Below are 15,699 nucleotides of genomic sequence, written 5' to 3'. Positions count from 1 at the left end.
CGCCGGTGTTAATTGGAGTTGGTCCCTTACCGGCGGGACCTGGCGGTGCGGGCGGCCTCCGGGGTTATTGGAGGGTCGCGGGGGGATCTGGACCCGGGATGTGCCCCCACGGTGGATTGGCCCGCGATCGGGGCCCACCGATCCACGGGCGGGCCTGTGCCATGGGGGCACTCTATTCCTTCCGCACCGGAGGCCGTGGTCATCCGCCATTCCAGGTGCGGAAGAGACTCCATGTGTGCATGCGCGGGGATGACGTCAGCAGACGCTGACGCTTCCGCGCATGCGCGGGCCCGCGTCGGCCGGCGGAGTCCCTTCGGCCCCAGCTGGCACAGCGCCAAAGGCCTTTCACGCCGGCCGGCGGGGCGCAAACTACTCCGGCGCAGGCCTAGCCCCTGAAGATGCGGAGGATTCCGCACCTTTGGGGCGGTCTGACGCCGGAGTGGTTCCCGCCACTCCACTGCGCCATTTCTGCCCGCCCCGCCGATTCCTGGAGAATCCCAGATCTCCAAAATGTGAAGCAACTGAGGCCATTTCTGGAATTACTAAATTATTGAGGTAAATTTTAGCAAAGCTATTCAGTAGTTACACACTTTGTTCTGTGCCAAAGAGGTATTGTCAAAAGAATGCGAAAGAGCGTCTAAAGAGGTAAAAGAAGCCTTGAAGAAGTCAGAGCTATCGGTTCACTACAATCCCAAGCTGAGGTTACGTATTGCTTGTGATGCATCATCCTATGGGGTTGGCTCAGTTGTCTTGCACATATTGCCCTCAGGAAGGAATGACCAAAAGCATTCACTTCACAAATTCTTACTAGCACAGAGACAAAGTATGCTCAGCTCGAAAGAGAAGAGTTGAGCATCATATTTGGTGTACGAAGGTTTCAGGACTACTTTTATGGATGTTATTTACCCTCTTTACAGATCACCGAACCTTACTGACAATCTGTGGACCGTATAAGGTTCTTCTTCCTCAGCAGCTAGTAGACTATAGAGATGACCTTTGATATTATATCAGCACAGATGTACGATATCCACTATTGGCCAGTAACTCCCTGCAGGATTCACGGCTCAAAGTCACTGGTGCGCTGCACATTGGCGGTGTGACGGCCAGGAAGTGCGGGCATTCAGGCATGCGCGCAGAGTTTAAACTCCAGGCCGTTTTTTTTCCCTGTTTGAAGCCCTGTGCTGCTGAATGAAAAATCCAGCTATAGCACTAACCTGGGCCACTTACCCAGATTTTCGGTGAGTTTTTACACCTTTTTATTTACACGGAAATGTTTCAGTCTGGCAGAGGCAGGAGACATTTTTGTGGTAGGTTCAAGTTTTATATTATTAGCGCTTTGCATTTATAAATATATTTAAAATGCAAATGAAATAAAAGGACACGCATGTCCTCCCAGCTGATTCAGAGCTTAAGTACATTTAGATTTTGCAATGTTTTTTAAGCTGAGTTGTTTACAAGTCTCCCTGATGTAATGTTCATCCTTAGAAGCCTCAGTGATTACTTCAAATGGTTTTAAAAATGCTTTAGTTGATAGATGCAAGCCTCCTGTAAGCTAATGTGAACTATCTCTCTGACAGGTATTGCAGCGAACCAATCACCCACCCCTTAGAGTGTACTGCCAAAGGACATCCCAAAATGATGTCAGAGGAGATGTGTGACAGGACACTGCGCTTCAGCAGCTGTTGTTTTCGGATGTTGAGCTTGTCAATTAACAATTGTCAAAACCCTCCCCTTCTCCCCCTTTTCCCGCTTTCCCCTTCCCCTCCCCTCCCTCCCCTTCCTCTCCTTCCCCCCTCTTCCCTCCATCCCTCCCCCTTCCTCCCCTTTACAAATAGACGGGACTGTTGTGTTTAAGTGAGAAAATAAGACGGCAAAAATAAAAGAAAGGGGAAATGAGAAGAACCAGGAAGGACTCTTACACCACCCTGCAACAAATGAATTGGCCAATTGATTTATGCGGTCACTTTAACATTCTATCAAGGCATCAAAGGATGAATGGACTTTGGCAAAAAGAGTGAACAATTTCTTGATGTTATACCGAAACACCACATACAAACTGACATAGTTCAACAGCAATGCGGCTTTTTAAAAGAAAGTTTGACCTTTTGATGCCACCTGATACTTCAGAGATTTTCAAACAACAACCAAGCACTGAGCGCTAGGAGAGAGCAAAACAAAACTATCATTCGATTCCTTTCTCCTTCATGTGTTCATGAGTTTTCCCTTAAATCCATCTCTGTTATTCACCTCAACTATTCCTTGTGGCCGTGAGTTCCACATTCTTACCACTCTGGGGAACAGATTTATGCTAAATTTCCGACTGAATTTATTTCTGGCCCTGAGTTGTCATCTTCCCCATAATTGGAAACATTTTCTCCACGTCCTCCCTATTGAACCCCTTGATACCAGAGAAAGGACTTCACCCAGAGAGTGGTCAGCCAGTGGAATTCGTGACAACAGAAAAGCATTGCATCTTTTCAAGGAGGAATTAAATTTAGATCTTGGGTCTAACAGGATCAAAGAATATGGGTGAGGGAAGCAGTAACAGGTGACTGAGTTGGGTGATTAGCCACGATCTTTATGAATGGCGGAGCAGGCTCGAAGGGCTGAATGGCCTACTCCTGCTCCTATTTTCTGTGTTTCTATGTTTCATTCAAGGTGAGGGATGTTAGCATGAAGCTACACTACCAATGAAAAATGGATATCAGCAATCAGAATCTAGCATTTAATTTGAGAGTGGGAAGCTTGGGTCTGAAACAACATAGAACATAGAACATTACAGCGCAGTACAGGCCCTTCGGCCCTCGATGTTGCGCTGACCTGTGAAACCACTCTAAAGCCCATCTACACTATTCCCTTATCATCCAAATGTCTATCCAATGACCATTTGAATGCCCTTAGTGTTGGCGAGTCCACTACTGTTGAAGGCAGGGCATTCCACGCCTTTACTACTCTCTGAGGAAAGAACCTGCCTCTGACATCTGTCCTATATCTATCTCCCCTCAATTTAAAGCTATGTCCCCTCGTGCTAGTCATCACCATCCGAGGAAAAAGACTCTCACTGTCCACCCTATCTAATCCTCTGATCATCTTGTATGCCTCAATTAAGTCACCTCTTAACCTTCTTCTCTCTAACGAAAACAGCCTCAAGTCCCTCAGCCTTCCCTCATAAAATCCTCCCTCCATACCAGGCAACATTCTGGTAAATCTCCTCTGCACCCTTTCCAATGCTTCCACATCCTTCCTATAATGCAGCGACCAGAATTGCACACAATACTCCAAATGCGGCCGCACCAGAGTTTTGTACAGCTGCAACATGACCTCATGGCTCTGAAACTCAGTCCCTCTACCAATAAAAGCTAACACACCATACGCCTTCTTAACAACCCTCTCAACCTGGGTGGCAACTTTCAGGGATCTATGTACATGGACACTGAGATCTTCCTGTTATTCCTTCCAAAATGAATCACCTCACATGTTTCTGCATTAAACTCCATTTGCCACCTCTCAGCCCAGCGCTGCAGCTTATCTATGTCTCTCTGTAACTTGTAACATCCTTCCGTACTGTCCACAACTCCACCGACTTTAGTGTCATCTGCAAATTTACTCACCCATCCTTCTACGCCCTCCTCCAGGTCATTTATAAAGATGACACAACAGCAGTGGCCCAAAAACAGATCCTTGTGGTACACCACTAGTAACTGGACTACCGTCTGAACATTCCCCATCAACCACCACCCTTTGTCTTCTTCCAGCTGGCCAATTTCTGATCCAAACTGCTAAATCACCCTGAATCCCATGCCTCCGTATTTTCTGCAGTAGCCTACCGTGCGGAATCTTAGCAAACGCTTTACTGAAATCCATATACACCACATCGACTGCTTTACCCTCATCCACCTGTTTGGTCACCTTCTCAAAGAAATCAATAAGGTTTGTGAGGCACGACCTACCCTTCACAAAACCGTGAAGGGTACAGTGACAAAGTATGCTCAGCTCGAAAGAGAAGAGATGAGCATCATATTTGGTGTACAAAGGTTTCAGGACTACTTTTATGGATGTTATTTACCCTCTTTACAGATCACCGAACCTTAATGACAATCTGTGGACCGTATAAGGTACTTCTTCCTCAGCAGCTAGTAGACTATAGAGATGACCTTTGATATTATATCAGCACAGATGTACGATATCCACTATTGGCCAGTAACTCCCTGCAGGATTCACGGCTCAAAGTCACTGGTGCGCTGCACATTGGCGGTGTGACGGCCAGGAAGTGCGGGCATTCAGGCATGCGCGCAGAGTTTAAACTCCAGGCCGTTTTTTTTCCCTGTTTGAAGCCCTGTGCTGCTGAATGAAAAATCCAGCTACAGCACTAACCTGGGCCACTTACCCAGATTTTCGACTATCTCGAATCAAATTATTCCTTTCCAGATGATTATACATCCTATCTCTTATAAACCTTTCCAAGACTTTGCCCACAACAGATATAAGGCTCACTGGTCAATAGTTACCGGGGTTGTCTCTACTCCCCTTCTTGAACAAGGGGACAACATTTGCTATCCTCCTGTCTTCTGGCACTATTCCTGTAGACAAAGATGTCTTAAAGATCAAAGCCAAAGGGTCAGCAATCTTCACCCTAGCTTCCCAGAGAATCCTAGGATAAATCCCATCCGGCCCAGGGGACTTATCTATTTTCACACTTTCCAGAATTGCTAACACCTCCTCCTTATGAACCTCAAGCCCTTCTAGTCTAGTAGCCTGAATCTCAGTATTCTCCTCAACAACATTGTCTTTTTCCTGTGCGAATACTGATGAAAAATATTCATTTAGCACCTCTCCTATCTCCTCGGACTCCACGCCCAACTTCCCACTACTGTCCTTAACTGGCCCTACTCTTACCCTCGCCATTCTTTTATTCCTGACATATCTATAGAAAGCTTTCGGGTTATCCTTGATCCTACCTGCCAAAGACTTCTCATGTCCCCTCCTGGCTCTTCTTAGCTCTCTCTTTAGGTCCTTCCTGGCTAACTTGTAATCCTCGAGCGCCCTAACTGAACCTTCATGTCTCATCATTACATAAGCCTCCTTCTTCCTCTTGACAACTGTTTCGACTGCTTTAGTCAACCACGGTTCCCTCGTTCGACCACTTCCGCCCCGCCTGACAGGTACATACTTATCAAGGACACGATGTAGCTGTTCCTTGAACAAGCTCCACATTTCCATTGTGCCCATCCCCTGCAGTTTTCCTCTCCATCCAATGCATCCTAAGTCTTGCCTCATTGCATCATAATTGCCTTTTCCCCAGATATAACTCTTGCCCTGCGGAATATACCTATCCCTTTCGATCACTAAAGTAAACGTAATCAGATTGTGGTCACTATCACCAAAGTGCTCACCTACCTCCAAATCTAACACCTGTCCTGGTTCATTACCCAGTACCAAATCCAATATGGCCTCGCCTCTCGTTGGCCTATCTACATACTGTGTCAGGAAACCCTCCTGCACACATTGGACAAAAACGGACCCATCTAAAGTACTCAAACTATAGCGTTTCCAGTCAATATTTGGAAAGTTAAAGCTCCCCATAACAACTAACCTGTTGATTTCGCTCCTATCCAGAATCATCTTTGCAATCCTTTCCTCTACATCTCTGGAACTTTTTGGAGGCCTGTAGAAAACCCCTAACAGGGTGACCTCTCCTGTCCTGTTTCTAACCTCAGCCCATACTACCTCAGTAGGCAAGTCCTCATCAAACGTCCTTTCTGCCACCGTAATACTGTCCTTGACTAACAATGCCACCCCTCCCCCTCTATTACCACCTTCCCTGAGCTTACTGAAATATCTAAACCCCGGCACATGTAACAACCATTCCTGCCCCTGCTCTATCCATGTCTCCGAAATGGCCACAACATCGAAGTCACAGGTACCAACCCATGCCACAAGTTCACCCACCTTATTCCAGATGCTCCTGGCATTGAAGAAGACACACTTTAAACCACCTTCCTGCCTGCCGGTGCATTCCTGCAACTTTGAAACCTTACTCATGACCTCACTACTCTCAACCTCCTGTATACTGGAGCTACAATTCAGGTTCCCAATCCCCTGCTGAACTAGTGTAGACCATCCCGTTTGTAGAGATCCAACCGACCCCAGAATGAGCCCCAATTATCCAGAAACCTGAAACCCTCCATCCTGCACCATCTCTGTAGCCACGTGTTCAACTCCTCTCTCTCCCTATTCCTCCCTATTCCACATGGCACGGGTAACAACCCAGATATAATAACTCTGTTTGTCCTAGATCTAAGTTTCCACCCTAGTTTTCTGAATTCCTGCCTTCAATCCCTGTCCCTTCTCCTACCTATGTCATTGGTACCTATGTGGACCACGACTTGGGGCTGCTCCCCCTCCCCCTTAAGGAACCCAAAAACATGATCCGAGACATCACGGACCCTGGCACCTGGGAGACAACACATCAACCGCGAGTCTCTCTCGTTCCCACAGAATCTCCAATCTATCCCCCTAACTATGGAGTCTCCAATGACTAATGCTCTACTCCTCTCCCCTCTTCCCTTCTGAGCAACAGCGACAGACTCTGTGCCAGAGAACTGTACCCCATGGCTTACCCCTGGTAAGTCCCGCCCCAAATATCCAAAGCGGTATACTTGTTACTAAGGGGAACGACCATAGGGGATCCCTGTACTGACTGCTTCCTCCCAACCCCTCTCACCGTCACCCATCTATCTTTATTCTTTGGAGTAACTACACCCCTGAAGCTTCTATCTATAACCACCTCTGCCTCCCGAATGATCCAAAGTTCATCTAGCTCCATCTCCAGTTCCCTAACGCGGTTTCTGAGGAGCTGGAGATGGGTGCACTTCCCACAAATGAAATCAGCAGGGACACTGAAGGCGTCCCTCACCACAAACATTCTGCAGGAGGAACATTGCACTACCTTCCCTGCCATCCCGTCTAGATAAAAAATGAAAAAGAAAGAAAGAGCTTACCTGTTATTCACTGTACCCCTTAGGTTAAACGAAGTGGAAGGGTGGGGGACACTACAAGTGTAGTGTCTAGGGTTTAGAAACTGCCCAACTTAAATACAGGTAAAAATAAAACACTTAAACAGCAACCACTGCGCCCCACACAAAAACAGCAATCAGCTGTTATGGGCCTACGCAAAAAATTTAAATCTTTACTACTTACCCAGCAGTCACTCTGTCCTCACTCTGACTGGATTCAGCTGGAAACTCCCTCAGGAAGTTTTTAAAAAATTTACTCCCCTTCTCAGCAAGCACCCACTCAGCAACCACTGCGCCCAGCATGATAACACCTCAGGGAAAAGAAAAACTACTTACCAGTCATCAGTCAATCACTTACCTGCAGGCTGTGATGTCACGGTTCAACTGATTTCTACTTCTACCTGCCGTCGAGCCTTCCTCTCGGCTGGGATCCTTACAGCGGTTGTTTATTTTTTGGTTAGAGGAGGGGGTAGGGAGGGAAACACTGAAGAATTGTTTCAGGTTTAAGCGTCACTTGACAACAGCTCCTCCACAAACCACCTTCAAGTTACGGTGACCACAATGCACGAATGCAGATTTCCGCCGCTGCAGCCAATCAGCAGCTCCGCTGTACTGCCATCTGCTGGATGCTGGCCTTCACTTGAACAGCTAGGGTCTCTTGCGCAGGTACACCTTCAAGTTACGGTGACCACAATGCACAAATGCAAATTTCCCCCGCAACAGCCAATCAGCAGCTCCTCTGTACTGCCCTCTGCTGGAACGGTGCCACATTTAAATAAGGGTAATTATAAAGGGATGAGCGGAGAGTGAGCTGGAGTGTACTAGGAAAGGAGGTGAGCAAGAAAGATGCAGAGGCTTGGAAAACTGCCACAATAGCACCTTTATTCAAAAAAGGAGGGAAACAAAAAGCAAGGCCAGTTAGCTTAATTTCTGTCATTGGGAAAATGTCAGAGTCCATTAATAGCAGAGCATTTAGAAATGCATAATATAATCAAACCAAGTCAGCATGTCTTCATGCAGCGGAAATCATGCTTGACAAATTTATTAGAATTCTCTGAGGTGGTGATGAAAAGGATAGATGAAGGGAACCAGTAGATGGAGTAGGGTGGCACAGTGGCAAAATGGTTAGCACTGCTAGCACTGCGCCAGGGACCCGGGCCTTGTGATTGTGTGGAATTTGCATGTTCTTTCCATGTCTGTGTGGATTTCCATCAGGTCCTCTGGTTTCCTCCCACAGGTTAGATGTTAATTTGCCCCTTAGTGTCCAAACGGTTACGTGGGATTACAGGGTTATGGGGATAATTTGTGGAGTGGGCCGAGGCTGGGTGCTCTTTCGGAGGATCGATGCAGACTCGATGAGCCGAATGGCTTCCTTCTGCACTGTAGGGATTCTATAATTCTATGAATATACTTGGATTTCCGAAAAACATTCAATGAGGTACCACCCAAAAAGCTACTTAATAAGACAAGAGCTGTCAATGTTGGTCCTAGTATTTTAGCATAGATAGAGGATTGCCTGACAGATGGGAGACAGAGAATTGGGATAAGAGGGGCATTTTCAGAATGGCAACTTGCAGTGGAGTGTGAGAGGGATCCGTGCTGAGGTCACAATTATTTGCAATGACAGAATTCTCCAATCATTGCAATTCACTTTTCGCACCGGCGACGTGGGGTGGCTACAATGGGAAATACCATTGACAAGTGGTGGGAAGATAGTATCCCGCCAGCAGCGTTGCCGAGAAACACACGGCTGGGATACCAGACAATCCAGCCCTAAATATATTAATGATTTGAACACAGAAAGTGAATACACTATTGCCAAGTTTGCAGATGACACAAAAATCGGTGAGGAGGCAAGTGGTGAGGGTGCCATAGAGAGGGATATAGACAGGTCTGGTGAGTGGGCAAAAACTTAGCAGATGGAATATAATGTAGGAAAATGTGAAGTTGTGCACTTTGGTAGGAAGAATAAAGGAGCTGGATATTATTTAAATGGAGAAGACTGGAGAAAGTAATAGCACAGAGGGATTGGGTGTCATCGTGCATAAATCACAAAAAGCTTGCATGCAAGTTCAGCAGGTAATTGGGAAGGCAAATGGAATGTTGGCCCTTATTTACAGGGGAATATAGTATAAAAATAGGATGATATGCTGGCATTCGAGACAATCCAGAGAAGGTTCACTAGGTTGATTGCAGGCATGGAGAGATTGTCTCATGAGGAGAGGTTAATTAGGTTGGGTCAGTGTTCATTGGAGTTTAAAAGAGTAGGAGGCAAACTTATTGGGACACCTAGGATTCTCAGGGGGCTTGACAGGGTAGATGCTGAGAGGATGTTTCCTCTTGTGGGAGAGTCTAGGACCAGAGGGCATAATCTCAGAGTAAGGAGTCGCCCATTTAACATAGAAATAATAGAATTTACAGTGCAGAAGGAGGCCATTTGGCCCATCGAGACTGCACCAGCTCTTGGAAAGAGCACCCAACCCAAGGTCAACACCGCCACCCTATCCCCATAACCCAGTAACCCCACCCAACACGAAGGGCAATTTTGGACGCTAAGGGCAATTTATCATGGCTAATCCACCTAACCTGCACATCTTTGGACTGTGGGAGGAAACCGGAGCACCCGGAGGAAACCCACGCACACACGGGGAGGATGTGCAGACTCCGTACAGACAGTGACCCAAGCCGGAATCGAACTTGGGACCCTGGAGCTGTGAAGCAATTGTGCTATCCACAATGCTACCGTGCTGCCCCCCAGACAGAGATGAGGAGGAAATCTCTTCTCTCAGAGGGTAGAGAATTGGTGAAATTCTTTACCACTGAGAGCTGTAGAGGTGTGGTTTTTAAGTATGTTCAAGGCTGAGTTAGACAGATTTTTAATCAAGGGTTATGGGGATAAGGCGGGAAAGTAGAGTTTAGGATTATACCTGATTGGCCATGATCTCATTGAAATGCAGAGCAGAAGTGATGGACTGAATGGCCTTCTTCTGTTTCTACATCTTATGGTTCTCGCAAAAACAGGTCGAATATCATACACAGCACAACAGGATGATGAGAGAGTTTGACCACGTCATACTGACCAACCATTAGCTTCACAGAGTGGATCGCTGGAACTTTCCAAAAAGTATTTCCATTGGATAATCAAAGCACTGATACTTCTGAACAGAGACCAAGCACAAAGGCAAGTTCAGATTCTATTTCTGATGATTTTCTAATACCGATGGAGACAGACATAGAAGTAACATCACAGGAAGTATTACAAACAGAAGTAAGAGTGACTGTCTGTGTGGAGTTTGCACCTTCTTCCCGTGTCTGCATGGGTTTCCTCCGGGTGCTTTGGTTTCCCCCGATGGTCCAAAGATGTGCATGTTGGGTGGATTTGCCATGATCAATACATGGGGTTTCAGGGTTGAGGCGGGGGGACTGGGCATAGGTAGAGTACTCTTTTGGAGGATCGGTGCAGACTTGATGGGTCGAATTGCCTCCTTCTGCATTGTATGGGTTCCATGGAAAGAATAGACACTTCAGAGGTCGCAAGTAGCCCGATTGCAGAACATTGAGAACTACCCAAAAGAAAGAAATATCCACCTAAGGGACTGTTTTATTAAGTGTCTATGTGTGCAAATCAAAATAATGGTACACAGTAATGAATCTCATGTTTAATTGGGCCTGTTGTTTAAATGTTATGAAAAATTGTCATTTGTACGAAAGAGGGAGGGGTGTTTTGTATTCAAGTAATATATCCCTGCTGGTGGAATGTCACATGATATGAACTGATGTCCGCAGAGTATTTGCATTGGTTTTCAGTTTCCATCTTAGTTCTTTGATAAACCTTGCAGCGTATTTTGAAGAAACCCAAGTGTGTGGCACCTCCACATCTTTTCTCTTTGTGGCGATCAAAGGATATAACAGAAGTCCCACTCTGAATCAATGCAGGCTACTCCCAGTTGCAGGGCAGCCCGCTTCTTAGTCAACAGGCTCACGGCCGACTTTTTTGTCAGGGAGGACGCAAAATATATTTCCATATAAAACCCATTTCATGGGGCTGTATCAGAATTGAATCACCACCTGCAAGTTGCAGCCATAACTGGCACTGTTCCAGTTGACAATGAAGGTTAGACTGAATAAACACCTTGCAAATTTTCAGATGATTAGAGGAAGCCAGCATGAATTTGTCAAAGGGAGACCATACCTGAAGAACATGATTTATTTCTTTCAAGACATGACTGAAGTAGTGGGCAGTCTATCATTGTTATTTATATGGACTTCCAGAGGACATACAGGAAAGTCCCTCATAAAAGATTGTTAGCTGAAGTTGAAGTTGGAATTGAGAGCAATATATTGACCTGCTTAGGACATTGGCTGGGAGGCAAGATACAGAGTGCAGAAGTAATGGGTAAGAGCTTTAATTGGCAAGTAGTGATTAATGGTTTTCTGCAAGGATCTGTGTTGGGGCCTCAACCATTTATTTTATTTATTGACGGCTTAGATGATGGGATAGAAAGCCACACATCCAAATTTGCCAAAGGTACGAAGATAGGTAATACTTTAAATGGCGTAGATGGAAGCATAATATTACAAAGATATTAGTGGGTTAAATAAACAGACGCATCTGTGGCAAATGCATTCAAATGTTGCCAAGTGTTAGGTCATGCGCTTTACAAACAAGAAGGAAAGATCAGAGCACTTTCTAAATGATGAAAAAGTAGAATCAGTGGGGGTCTGAAGAGACCCTGGTACTTATATCATGTAATTTGTCATGGATAGGTAAATAATCAAAAAGGCAAATAGAATACTGGCCTTTAAGTATAGAATATAAGACAGTATAATTTATGCTACAGCTATACAGCTTGGTTAGACCACAATATTGTGTTCAGTTCTGGACGTCACTCCTTAGGAAGGGTATGTTGGCCTACTTCCACTGGTTAAGAAGTCTAGAACTAGGGGACATAGCGGAAAAATTAAAGACTGACTTTTCAGCAGCTAAGTTAGGAAACATTTCTTCATATAAACGGTAATAGAAATTTGGAACTCTCTTCCACAAATGGTAGTTAATGCTGTGTCAATCGTTAATTACCCTTGCTACTGAATGAGGGCAGAGGAAATATTTCACCCCTGTTAGTCTGTTTTTTAACAATATACCTCAAAAACCAATGGACAGATTTCAACGCAGCTTGGTGCACAGTTAGGCCCAAGGAAGAACGGATTCGTATTTGGCCAACGACGCAAATACGGATCCAGATCCTAGAATTTTTTTAAGGATCTATGGAGATTGGGAGATAAATTGGGAGAAAAGTCAACTGACTATTTTTTAAGAAGGTTGTTGGTTGTTTTATTTCGAATTTTGCTGATTGTCTTTGAATGTTGTGGATTTTCTCAGCTGTTGCAATGGAATTTATCTTTCCCCTCTTTTGCTATTTGGAACATATTCCATCTTCAGATCCAAAGTCCATGACCTCACAGTTCCCCATATAACGGCATCATGTTTCCCACTAGCTTTGTCTGTCCATAGCTCTTCAATAAATTTTCCACAATTGTACACAGTTTATAGTGCCTTGAAATTTTGTGTAATCTGCAAACTTGGATGTCCAACTCTCTATTCTTTCATCTAAATCATTAGATTGAGTCCCTTGTCACATCCCGTCAACTTGAGAACAAACCATTTAACCCTATTTTCAGTCACTGCCTCCTAACCTGTCACTAACCCAATGTTCTCTCCAAGTCATTGTGCTCTACGTTATGTTGATAAACTCATGTGTGGAACATAGTCAAATGTTTTCCAGCATTGATAACATCCATAGCCACTCCCCTACCCATCATGCCAGAGAAAATCCACCTTGCAGTTGACAAAAACGTCAACGGACGGGATTCTCCGTTGGCTGACGCAGGAATCGTGAAATCGTGGTGGGCGCCGGGCGCACGCCAGAATGCCATGCCGGTCCGGTGCCTCGCCAGCAACGTCAATGTGTTCTACTCCGCACGAACAGCAAACACTGTTTGCAAAGCATTAGCAGGCCTGACCCGGTATTCTCCGGGGCCTCCGTAATGTTCCATCTCCGCCACGAGGAATTTCCGACGGCGTGGTTCGCTTGTGGGTTTAAAAATGGGGAAATGGGCACCGTGGCTGATGAGGGAGAGAGAGGAGGTAGGACACGCAGAGGCTCGACAGTGGGCTGCCGGTCCTGCCGCTGGCTGACTGTGGAGGCGATGGGGGGGAAACGTCTGCCAGGCCTGGAAGGGCAGTGAGGGATGATGGGGGTAACTAGCGGAAGGGGTTGTGGATTCGGGGTGACCCCCCCCTCCACGGGACCAGTGTGTCCAGGCATGGACCGTCATTGCTGCAGCCTGCAAGGCAGCCAGCTTTCTGAACACCTCACTGACCACCCACCATGGCCCCTGGTTGTGCAGAGTGCCAACGGCCATGTGGGTGCCGCATCCTAGCCCCACCCCATCAGCTCCCCTCCACAATTGGCCACCACCCGCCGGCAGGGCAGCACGCAGCCCACACAAGGACAGTGGCCAAAGTAGCCCCGGCAGGAGACGCTGGATGGAAGCCACTGAGCATACCACTGGCATGGGTAGTACTAGCCAACGGTACCCCTGGCAGTTGAGGTGGACGCCAGGGCCAGCGGTCCACATGGTTCCCATATCTTCTCGGACTCCTCTAATCAGTTATGGACCTGCTGGAGTGTCGCTGACATCCTCCTCAGAATATCACGGCTGCACCCTATGGACTACATCAGCTCCGGGTAACTCTGTTCCAGAGGCTCAGCATCTGACTGGGATCAAGCTGGGTCCTGGGATCCAGCAGACCTCCGACTGCTGTCTGGCCTCGACGTTGCTGCCTCCACCTGATGCCTATCAGCAACTGTGTGGTTCTCACCAGAATGTGCCCCAGAAGCCCGACCATGACTGTCGCCCACCGAGGTGTGTGAATCTGCGCTGGTGGCGGCTGAGGATGATAGTAGATTAAATAGTCCCAGTAGATTGGAAGGGAGCAAATGTAGCATTACGATTCAAGAATGGAGAAAGAGGAACTAGAGGATCTGTCAACAAACACAGTGGTCTGCTTGGTGCTCCCGTCTGAAGTTTTCTTATGGGAGGCAGGGCCGGGACCATGCCGGATGGGCCAGATCCTGGGTGGATTGGCACCGGCCCCTTGGCACCGCCACTCACCTCCCCCATGAGCGTGCATTTGCCATTGCCCATCATCATACCGCGCCGGTGGATCCTCACCTTCTGTGCCATTCGCCAACCTCTACATCGGTGACCAATCTGTCCTCGGCTACTTCCCGCGACCTCCCACGCCCATTCCTCATAGGGGGTGATGTCCGGCACCCCATCACCCGTCTGGGCCCTCTCTGGTCTGTTGTGAGCCAACGTCTCCTGCGGGAACACCGAGGAGTCACTGTGAGCCGCATGCTTCGTTCATCGCAGGGTTGGGGGGGGGGAGGTGAAGAGGAGTGTATGGGGGGCTGGGGGGTAAGGATGTATGGGGGGGATTCGGAGGTTTTGGGGAAGGTGTGGGTGGCATTGCTGGACATGAGTGGGCCACAGCACAATGCGATGCTGGGCAATGGCAGGCACATGCTCATTGGGGCGGGACACGAGGCCAGTGCCAATCCACATGAGCAGCCCGGTGGAGGTCGTTGATTGTCTTATGGCACTGGGTGCCGTTCCTCCTGGTGACGCTCCCTGTGATGAGGGGCTCTGCCACTTCCTCCCAGGCAGCACTGGCTGCCCTGTGGCTGATCCTCCAAGCCCCTCAGAGGAACAGGGCAACCCATCATGTCTTGACCGCCAAGCCAGTGGACATGCCCCAAATCGTGGGGCTGGTCTCCTCAGTGGCATGGCTGTGAGCTGTGTGGGGTTTGGTCTGCAGGATCAGTTTAAGTGCTACTCTCCCTTGTTAGCAGGGTGCTGGCGGGCACGGACCCGGCGAATCAGCTGGCAGGAACATCACTTGCGGTGTGAAGCCCATGGGGCTTCGTTAAGTGGACCAATTAACATTTGATACCAGTAGCGGCTTCGCCAAGTTGAGAGACGTGAAGCTTGAGGCAATTCCCGCTCGCTACCGCACTTAGAAAACTTTCCATTAAATCGCACCCTCTAAATCCAAATAAGGTGGTTGCAGAAATTTTAGATTTACTGCTTGTGAACTTCTAAAATTGCCGAAATTCTTAAATAGTTCCAGTAGATTGGGAGGTAGCAAATGTAGCATTACTATTCAAGAATCGAGAAAGAGGAACTAGAGGATCTGTTAGCCTGACATCCGTCATCATGAAAAAAGCTGGAATCTGTTATTAAAGAAGTAGTAATAAGCCACTTAGAAAGTCATAATATGATTAAGCCGAGTCAGCAGGGTTCCCGGAATGCAAAATCATGTTTGACAAATCCATGACAAACCTTTGAGGATGTAATATAAAGGGAAGCCAATTAATGTAGTCAATTAGATTTTCCAAAGGCATCTTTTAAGGTGCCACACTTTATTGCACATGATAAAAGCTCATAGGGTTGGGAGTGTAATATATTAACAGGAAAATAAGTTTAAATAACAGAACAAAGAGGCACAATATGGGGTCATTTCCAGGTTGGCAGGCTGGCACAGGTGAGGTACCACAAGGATCCGCATTGGCGCCTCAATATTTTATACTCTATATTTAAATGAGTTTGATGAAGAAAC

This window comes from Scyliorhinus torazame, chromosome 9 (assembly GCF_047496885.1).
Source record: "Scyliorhinus torazame isolate Kashiwa2021f chromosome 9, sScyTor2.1, whole genome shotgun sequence".
Taxonomy (NCBI): domain Eukaryota; kingdom Metazoa; phylum Chordata; class Chondrichthyes; order Carcharhiniformes; family Scyliorhinidae; genus Scyliorhinus; species Scyliorhinus torazame.
This window is presented reverse-complemented; position numbering follows the sequence as displayed.